Here is a 10,517-nt window from a genome sequence, read left to right as displayed (position 1 = left end):
TTAAGAGCAGACGAATAATCACTCATTTGCGGGGCAAAAATCGAGGGAGCCGACTGCGCTGCATAAACATTTTCCCGGATGTAATTTTCTCTGCCGGTCTTTTGGCTTTTCCCAGTAGGATGGAGCCCAACGCCCAGGAGGAAATCGTTTAGGCTCCATAAGTGCCAAATTGTATCCTGGTTTTCCAGAGTTTTCCTGCCTGTTCTGGCTCAAGGCTTTTCCTGTGGTGAACCTGTGTCATGTGTTAAGCGTGTGCAGGCATTGATGTAAGTGTGCCCGCACATCTCAACTGAGAGACGGCCACGACAATACCTGGGCTACATTTATGGAGGAACAAAAAAATAAAAAAATGCTAAAAGAAAAAAATGTAAAAGGGACGAGTTGACATGAGGAGAACGTGAGTGTGAAACTTCAGAGCGGCTCTGAGTTCCCGAGGCGACTCTGTACTCACTGAGCTGTGTCTGCACACAACAAAAAAAGGCCTGAGAATCAGTCCGTCTCCGTGGTTTGTGTGTCACCAGCGCGCTCCACATGGACATGTGCGTGTGTGTGCGTGCGTGCGTGTGTTTGTGTGTCGACCATGTGTTCCTGATTTGCGGGGAAGGACGTAGGAACTGTTGGCTGCTTCATTAGCTCACGTTTGTTTATCGCTGCAGAGCAGCTGCTCTTCTACAGAAAGATGTTCAATGTTAATGTTCAACGGGAAAATAGTTAAAACAAGAGTTAAATACAGTGTCAATAAGTTAGTTCTCAACACATGAATGTGTGTGCTGTTAAATATATGACAACGTGGCCACGAAAATGTTGCCATCGCTCTAATTTCCCACTGAATTCTTTGCACTTCCTCGACCACTCGTTAACTGTTGACTGCATCTTCATCACGTTACCTGTTGTTGTTTGTCTCCTGTAGGTGATGATGTAAAAAACTGCACAATTCTACATGTTATTTTACTGAGGTTATTCAAATTCTACTTTTATTCTACTTTGTAATTTTTTCTTTGATCATGTTTGTATACAATTCTTTTGTTAAAATCCTAATTTATTTCCTGTCTCTTTGACCAAATATAACAATGGCTGCACACAACAAGCTAAGCTAAGCTAAAAATAAATAAATAAATAAAATACAACAGTCATTATCACCTGCTCTGTTTAATTTGGAGGCAAATTAATTTTTTTTTTTTTAAGTGAGGGAGTAAATAAGCAGACACTGAAGACTTACTTTGTGCAGCAGGTTATTTAGCTAATAACGGCACAGTGAGCATGTGCACAGATGTTGAAATGCTTACTGTATCTCCGGGGACGGGAGTAGTACAACAAAGGCCAAAAATGTGATTCAGAGTCATTCAAAAAGCAGTAAATGTCAGATGTCTGACCTTTAAACTGATCTGTTAAATTCTCTGAATATTTTTGAAAAAATACAAAATAAATAAAGACAGGAAAAAAAAAAAAAGAAAACGGCAGAAAGAAAACACAGCTAAACAAACGCGGGTCCACACAGACCGACTGCTGCGGATACAAACATCTGGACACAAATATGAACCCTGACTGTTTGTGGAATTTCAACAAGAGGAAACAGGGACAGACAGAACACAATTAGTAAAAGCCTGTCACAACACTTCACCTCAGCGAGCGCACGTATACACACATCTGTGCGTGCACAAAGAAACACATACTCAGTGTGTGACACTTGCCCTCCCCACACAGCTCACTTATTGGATTAGTACAAGACTTGACCAGTGGGGATGTGGCCGGCCGGCGCCAGGGCTGACCGAGGCTCCACAACAGAGTTAGCCACAATGCTAAGCTAAACGCCTTCTTTTTGCACCGCAGGGAGTTGGTGCCAGAGCTGCTGCCTGATGCCAGTGCTGATGTGCCAGGGCTGTCCCGAAGGGCTGGGGGGGGTCAAGGGAGGGGGGAGTAATATATATATATATATATATATATATATATATAGGTGTTGACCAGAAGACACATTTTTTATGGTTAAAAATAGTATTTTAGAAAAAAAAAAGGAAGATGCTACTCGACCTGATTTTCTTGACCTTAACACAGGTGTCCTTGGAGGTAAATCTACTCACAGCTTTAGTGACTGTTCAAAGCTCACCACATTCACGGTTAAGTATGCAACCCCTAAAGCTGCAATGTCACATGGGTAACTGGGATACACACACACACACACTCACTCACACACACACTAGTGTGTGTGTGTGTTATGGATGACCAGCTCTCCCATAGACAAGCAACATTAAAAACACATGTTCAATGTGTCTGTGTCTGTTATTTCCTGTGTGTGTGTGTGTGTGTGTGTGTGTGTGTGTGTTTGCGTTTGTGCTTCACTTCTGATTACATTTCCGGAATTCTATCAAATAGCACTTTTTCATTCAGTTATAATCAGAACGTAACTAATACATACATTTGTAAATGAGTAAATATGTTGCGTGTTTGAAAAAGAATAAATTATTTATAATAATAATAAAAAAAAATTCCCAGCTTCAAAATTCTAAACATGTGCTCAAAGAGAGGGGAAAAAATACTGTATTTAATAAATATTTGTGTAGGGTTTGAAGCAGATTAGCTGCACTACCACAAGTGGCCACTGGGAGAAAATGCCCAAGGTGTAGAGTTTGTGTTGAGTACACTCATTAAAGAGACTGTGTTTATTTTTGTCTGGTGTTAATTGGTGTTTGACAAACCAGTTAGGTACTGTAGTAGTATTTTCAGTGAAAATCATTTGATTGGCTCTTGGAAATCAAACACCTGATTGGTCCAGGTGAATGTAAAGATATTTATTTATTTATTATTATATTACGCTGTAACATTTGAGATTCATGCAAAGTTTTATCTCAAATAAACTGTGAATAAAATAAACTAATTAACTATTTAGATTATTTTGTGTTTTTTTACTTTAAATAGTACATTTACATCATAAAATATGTATTCTCTAATTTTACAGTAAAAAACTTAATGATATTATTACATTTGAATCAAATCTATTTTATGTGTGTAATCTTAAAGAGAACTAATGATCTGCCGCGGCCTCATTTTTTACACAACACAACAAGATTCTCCCCCACATGTGGGAGTCTGGACGTGAACGCAGCATTGATTTCAAACAAACGCCAACAACGTTATCAATCAAGCAGACAGGGGGAGATGTAATCTGGAGCAACAGGCCTGCGCTGGTGCCAGAAATTGATCAAACCATCAAGCTTCAAGTGCAAAAAAGCTAATAGAAACAGGCAGGACCTGGGACTCTGGGAGGAGGGACGGAGAAAGCTGTTCACATCTGGAGTCTTTCCTCTTGTCATCAGATAGATGGATGTTAACTTCCAGCGCTGTGGAAACAACAGCTTCCTGTGCTGCCGATAACAGCGACGGAGAGACGTAAAGGGATTGAGACAGGAGGAGAAGTCGGGGAACAAATGAAACAGATGTACTGGACAGATGATGAGAGAAAGCTTTCAAAAATAAAGAAAGAGGAAAACTGCCTAAGAAGGAGGAGAAGAGGTCTGGTGACCAGGCCTTCTGCCCTGTCTGCCACGGTCCAAAAAACGCTCTGAAAAATCCAAACATGTCCTGGTTTTCCACTTTGATTAACAACTTACAAACTTAGAGTTTTCTGATGAAACTCACCGGTTAGCATTGAAGCTAAAATATATTTCATATTTTCATCTAATCTGGCTGCGTTCTTATTGGTTGTTTCTTATGAAATGTTAACAGCTTTTTGGATCATCTGCTGATCATAACATTTCAATTTACAGGATAATTGCAAACTGTTCAAAGCAACTGTTTTATGAACATTGTGGGACATTTATAGAAATGTCATTCCTTTTTATCTGCGATTTGGCAGCTGCACAGGTGGCAGAAACGCAAAGAGACAAAAACCAAGCAGAAAGAAAGACCAAGAAAAGCCTGTCTCTCTAAGAAAGCTGTCACTTTGTTTCTGACATGATTTTTTTTTTCTGCAGCCACAACAGACAAAGATGTGCCAGCGTTGCCACAACTACTACACGTTAGCAACAACAAGCCTTCTGTCTGGTTCTGTCTCTGTTTGTGCCGACAACCACTGTTTCACCCAAACACTGACGCTCTCTCCCGTCGCGGCCTCTTCCTGTTCTCCTGTCTCTACTCTAAAAGGTGAATGTGAAGACACATCTGTCATATGTGTGGACAGAGAGACAAATTAACTCAGCAATTAACTTGTATTTTACTTTTTTTGCACAAATGATAGTATAAAAAAGTATAAAAAAAATCCTAAAGTTACAAATACTTGTGTAATAATAATTGTGACCAGGTGGACCAGTCGTTATAAATCAACACATAAACATTCTCACGCACACACATAAGCTTTGAGAGACAGACAGGAAGTCGAGGAGGAATTCCCAGGCGGACATTTCTCACGTTCCTGCAGTGATTGGAAACACACTCCCGTAAAATGGCGGCAGAACATAATTTCCAGGTGAGGAGAGAAAAGCTCTAACCTCTTCCCCTCTCCTTAAACCCACTCTAACCCCACAGCCCTGCAGCTGCCCCCCCCCACACACCACAGACAATATCCTCCTTGATATTATCCTTAGTGACACACTGACAAACACACACACACACACACACACACCTGTTGTCACCTGGAGGGGGTTGGCCTTTTCTCGGACTAACGTCAATACACAATGGTTTGATTCTGCGGCTGAATGGAAGCAGGTGAACAGATAGCATCTGGATAAATGTGCGCTCACGTGCGTGCACGAGCGCACACGCACAAACACACACACACAGGGCTACTGAGGAAGTGAGGCTACAGACGGCCTCCACCTGGTCAGCCCCGAGGTAACACCAGGAAAATACCAAGGAACCCATGAGCAATGAAGAAACAGAGAAGGAAACAGAGGAAGGCAGCGTGAAAGAGAGATAAATGAGGAAAGAAAGAAAGAAAACGGAACATTTACAATTAAACATATGTATATATTATTTTGACATTATATTATATTATATTTTATATATATATATATATATATATATATAGATATATATATATATATTATGAGAACTTAGGATAAGTGTCTAATAAATGCCCTGATTCAACCAACATTGTGGTTTTGGTGTTGATGTTTGAAGCAGTGATAGGTCACATAAAAAGAAATAAAATTTAAATAAACTGAGGACAAAGATGTTTAAACATGATTCTAGGTCAAATCTGTTGATTTGAAGACCATCACACTTAATTATTCTATCCTCTACAAATAAACATTTATTTATCATAAATTCAAGCTTATTTCTTTACCACCACCAAGCTCGTTTTAATGCTCTTGCCTTTCAGTGAGGAAACTGCTGCTTTGATTCCCAGTCATTCTGTATAGAGTTTCCATGGTTTCCCTCAATCTCTCTGACCAGTCCAAAGACATGCTGTTAGATTAACTGGACAGTCTAAGTTGATTACAGGTGGGTGTGTTTGACCAGCCTTCACCTGAGGACTGAGGCTGGAAAGTGCTGAGCTGCTTCAGATAAATGGAGTCAAAAAAGCATCTTAAATAAGTGACATGACGTCAACATTAAACATGTGGTCCCAGCAGCTGTGATGTACAGTGGTACGTGATGTGTGTATGACACTGTAACTGCAACGGAAACACCACGTGTTCGTGTTCCTAACCCAACAACTGGAACACATGTTCGCGGCCCACTTCTACACGTGGGTCGTATGAGCCGACAAATACACTCAATATTAAAGACGCTCAGATGTGTTCAGATGAACGAGATAAGAGTTGGACAGAGTGGCAGACCAAGTGTCGTTTTTAGAGAAATGGAGCGTGTGTGTGTGTGTGTGTGTGTGTGTGTGTGTGATGTAGAGACATCTGCGACATGAGTCAGATGCTGAGGGAGTCATGCATACACTGCTAAGTGCATTCTCCTCTTCTCTCCTCCATTCATTTTTCACCACACATGCCAGCGAGGCTCAGACACTCACGGTAATTATCTCCATGTACCAGAAAGTGTGTGCACGTGTGAGCGTGAGCGTGAGGCGGCGGTGAAGCCGTGCATCAGGAAGCTTCTGATGCTTAGGTGTAAAAAATCCCATTACAGTGAACGGGGCAGCGGATCGATACCTTACGGGATCTAGAGTGATGGTGCGAGCACATGTGTGTGTCTGTGCGTGTGTGTGTGAGAGAGAGAGGGAGGGAGACAGAGAGAGGGAGTAAGCGCTTTAACACCTCTCAGAGGTGGATTAGAGCGCGACAGAATGGAGACACTGTCAGAGAGGGTTAGTGTCAGAGACAGAGGAGAGGAGAGAGAGGAGCGTGGGGAAGGAGTACGGTGCAAGTTGAACAGGAGGGAGGAGGAAAAAAAGAGTAGGGAGTGGGAGGTGTCGGTGATGAGGACAGTGGTCTGCACTCAGTCAGGGTCTTTGAGGTGGAAGAAGGAAACGGTAGAGAGGCACCGATGGCAGGTGTTTGATTTACAACGTTTTGCTAAGTGTGACATGTAAACGATTCTGGTTTCCTTTGACTGGAAACAAATACAAAGTTGTATTCTCATAACTAGTAAATATGAAACCCACAAAGTGCACTCAGTCACGTGTCTCTCTACAGTTGAACATGTTTCAAAATAAAGTGCCTGTCGACTCGAGTGATGTGCTGAAAACAGTGGTTCCTGTGAACTCAAACTGACAAATGAAACCCCAGGCTATAGGTCTGCATAACAAAACAATAAAAAAAATGATTACATCATTAAATAATATATTACATACTGTATATTATTATTGTAGTGACGTTCAGTTAATATGAACAAAACCTCTCCTTTTCCTTAAAAGGTACAGTGGGTAATAAGGGGTATCAAGGAGGGGCAAAGGGCTGTTCTTTGAGCATTAATACAGTTTCTTGTCACAAACAAAACATCTTTACTTTGTCACCTAACAGACCAACAGCAGGGAAACCAACAAAACCAAAAAAAACACACAAGCTCAGAAAATGATTCTGATCTGTAACTGGTCGATCGGTGCATCGTTAAAAAAACAATAAAAGCAAATAGGTAGCACAATAGTCATGCTGCCACTAATACTGACCTACACATCTGAAGTACACCAGTGTGTATTTGTTAAGGTTGATTAACAATGAATTATGGGCGGAGCTTTGCTCAGGGTCAGAAAAAAAATTCCTTAAAAGGTACAGTGGGTAATAAGGGGTATCAAGGAGGGGCAAAGGGCTGTTCTTTGAGCATTAATACAGTTTCTTGTCACAAACAAAACATCTTTACTTTGTCACCTAACAGACCAACAGCAGGGAAACCAACAAAACCAAAAAAAACACACAAGCTCAGAAAATGATTCTGATCTGTAACTGGTCGATCGGTGCATCGTTAAAAAAACAATAAAAGCAAATAGGTAGCACAATAGTCATGCTGCCACTAATACTGACCTACACATCTGAAGTACACCAGTGTGTATTTGTTAAGGTTGATTAACAATGAATTATGGGCGGAGCTTTGCTCAGGGTCAGAAAAAAAAAAAGAAGGAATTCTGTTGTTCCATTTCCAGTGACAAACAGAAGCTACACACAGCACTGAACTCAGACAAACTATTTTTGGAAACAAACTCTACATTTAACGACCTTAATAAAAGCTGTTGGATGAAGAGAGTCTTCACCTCCACACAGACACAGACACAGACTCGGACTCAGATACGCTCCCGTATGTTATTTCAGCTTTAACTATTAAAGTTAGTGAACATTCCCAAACACAGCAGCAGAGTAAACATCAAACAGCCAGTGCATTAAAGTCATTTCAGCAGCGAAACATTTCATCTCAAACGGCTGCGACCTGGCTCATAAATTTGTGGGTGTTTAGGGGAAAATGCCCTTGAAATGTTGGTAATTGCCCATGAAATTTCCATGATGGGGATTTTTAATGCCCCGTAAGAGAGCGAGATAACTTTTGCTAAGCCACACTGTAAAAAAAAACAACAACAGCCTACCAGCTAGTTTTCCACGGCACAGAGAAAAAACTCAAGAGTTAAAACTGTAGTCAGTAGAATGTGTGAATGAAATTTTTCTGACTTTATTTTTTAGATTATTTATGACAAAAATGATTAAAAAAATTCATTCATTCAACTCAATTTAACGTTAATCACCTTATATGGTGACTCTTCAAATTATAAACAATGTTGTAAATCGTTGTAAAGTAGCTCTAACTAAATGTCACGTCAAACGTCTGGCCTTTGTCTGCAGAAAGAGTGGAAACGACTACCATCTATTTGGACAGAGTAGATGCTGAGTCTGCAGCTGGTTTTAGTGCAACGTCAATACATGTGATTTAGCTGCAGTGATTTAGTGAGCTGTCGTTTAGTGAGTCTGAAAGAGTGATTAAAATCAATTTAAAAAGCCCACGTATGATGAGCGGTAATAGGTTTGACATTCACTTTGTGTTTTTGTTGTTTGGAAAACATTAAAGTTTTTTTTTTCTCAATTTAAAAATATTTACTTTCCCTTTTATCAGCAATGTTTCCTCACACATGGGTTTGAGAAAATACTTTCAAATGAGCCACTTAATCAACTCAGACCGAGCAGAGCGGTCAGCTGCAACTTCTGGATCTCACATGGAGCAGGAATTAATTAGAGCGGTCAGCTGCAACTTATGGATCTCACATGGAGCAGGAATTAATTAAATGTGTAAAAAAGACTTCGTACTGAGTGAAAGTCATGTTTAACTCTTAACATCAGAAATTTGACAGTAAAATTTAAAAAAAATATATCGACATAAAAATCAGAAAATGTCGAAATGCACTCTCACAGTGTGTATGTGTGTGTGTGTCGCCCAGTGATCACATGACTTAGCGCCTGTGTATCTGTGTGTGTGTGTTGGGTCAGCACACAGCTGTTCCATTACTTCCCCTTCACGTCTCAGACGTCGAGGCGACCACAGCAGACAGGCCGATGGCCGGGCTGCTGAGGAGCCACCGACTGACCGAGTGAGGTCACAGGGGTCAAAGGTTGGCACCAACAGCAGCCTCACCCTGAGACAAACCACTGTGTGTGTGTGTGAATGAACATCACACATTGATGTGGGACTTTGCTTCAGCAGCTGGTGTACACATACACACACACATACTTACACACACACACGGCAGCATGTACTGTACATGCACAGCCATCACATTTCCCATGAGCCCCAGTGAGAAACATACATTTATTGGAAAAGATAAAAAGATAAAAGGTCCAAATAATACACATAAAAAGTGACAACATAACACGCACACACACACACATGTAGAAACACACACACATGCAGCGTATACAGACACTCGGGTGAACGTGTGACAGATGCCCAACACATTGGTGTCCGTTCAGTGAGTATAAAGAGCAGCTGCTCAGTCTTCACTGCCCTCTGGCACTGCACGAACACACACACACACACACACACACACACACACACACACACACACATGCTGTTTCTGTTCAACACTAATGCTGCAGGACATTTCATATCTGGCAGATTAGAGATTAGAAGTGCACAAAAGCAAAAAAAAAAAAAATACAGTCAAAGACAGAAAAGGACCAGAGCAGAGAAGAAGGAAAGGGAAAAAAAGAGGAAAGAAAAATGAGGGAAAAACTGCAGTCATCGATTCTCTACATCAATCTGTGTCACACCACAATCCATCTGTGTCTCATGTACACACTTCCTATAGGTCTCTGCCTGTGGTTAAATCGTTCCCTGAAGGAAACACACTGACAGACAGACATCCAAATACACACACACACACAGAGACACACACGATACTAATAAATGGTGATAACTCAGAATTCTAAATAAAAGGGTGAAATATAATCTAAAAAGATGATTCATTTTGAAATTATTTCTTACATTGAATCAAAAGCCTTCTATGAAAAAAACAGCGCTCTAATTCTGTTACTCTACTTCTAGGGTTTGGTGGGTGTGAGGGTCGCCTCCTGGGGGGTAGGGGGGCTGACAAAGCACTCCAGGGGTGATGCAAACGGAGGACAAAGAATGGCAGATGAGTCATTTTAAGTCAACTAGTCATATTATAATTAAGATGAAATGACAACATTTAAACTAGCTCATAACAACTGCAAGAAAACAGAGTGAGTTTGACCTCAAAGAACTGGTGTTGACGTCAATTTTTTCTCAGCACAAAAAAAAAAGAAAAAATCAAGGAAGGATCACGATGTCAGACAAACAAACACAGCGCTTTCATAAAGGCACTGGCCGGTGACAAAAAGAAGAGCTGTGTGTCAGAGGAAAACAGTAAAATAATATTCAGCAAACTGTGATGTTCCACTGAACTCCAGAGCTGTGCCAGTTTTCGGCCACGGAGACTTCCCCGTCTCTGCTCCTCTCTGACTCCCATGGAGACATCGATCCGTCTGGAATATAAATCTCGGACCACTAAAAGATATTCCAGGAATATTCTAGCAAAAGCACATTTAAACATGTCACTCGTCCCCCCCCCCGCGCGTCCCCCGCCCCCCCCCCTATCCCTTCCCCTCTGGCCTCTGGATCACCCCCCTCCCTCT

The 10,517-nt window shown here is 41.1% G+C and overlaps 1 protein-coding gene and 1 long non-coding RNA gene across 10 annotated transcripts in view; one reads left to right on the top strand and one right to left on the bottom strand.

Moving 5' to 3' along the window:
• Positions 1 to 10,517, bottom strand: part of bcas3 (BCAS3 microtubule associated cell migration factor) — a 279,325-nt gene that overhangs the window by 177,277 nt on the left and 91,531 nt on the right. The gene's annotated exons all lie outside the window — the stretch shown is intronic.
• LOC112486918 (uncharacterized) lies at positions 6,736 to 7,280 on the top strand. The gene is made up of 2 exons (XR_003049496.1): positions 6,736 to 6,802; positions 7,155 to 7,280. It is a non-coding gene; the product is annotated as an uncharacterized LOC112486918 (long non-coding RNA).

This window comes from Cynoglossus semilaevis, chromosome 4 (genome assembly GCF_000523025.1).
Source record: "Cynoglossus semilaevis isolate Cse_v1.0 chromosome 4, Cse_v1.0, whole genome shotgun sequence".
In the NCBI taxonomy this organism is placed as follows: Eukaryota; Metazoa; Chordata; class Actinopteri; order Pleuronectiformes; family Cynoglossidae; genus Cynoglossus; species Cynoglossus semilaevis.
This window is presented reverse-complemented; position numbering and strand designations above follow the sequence as displayed.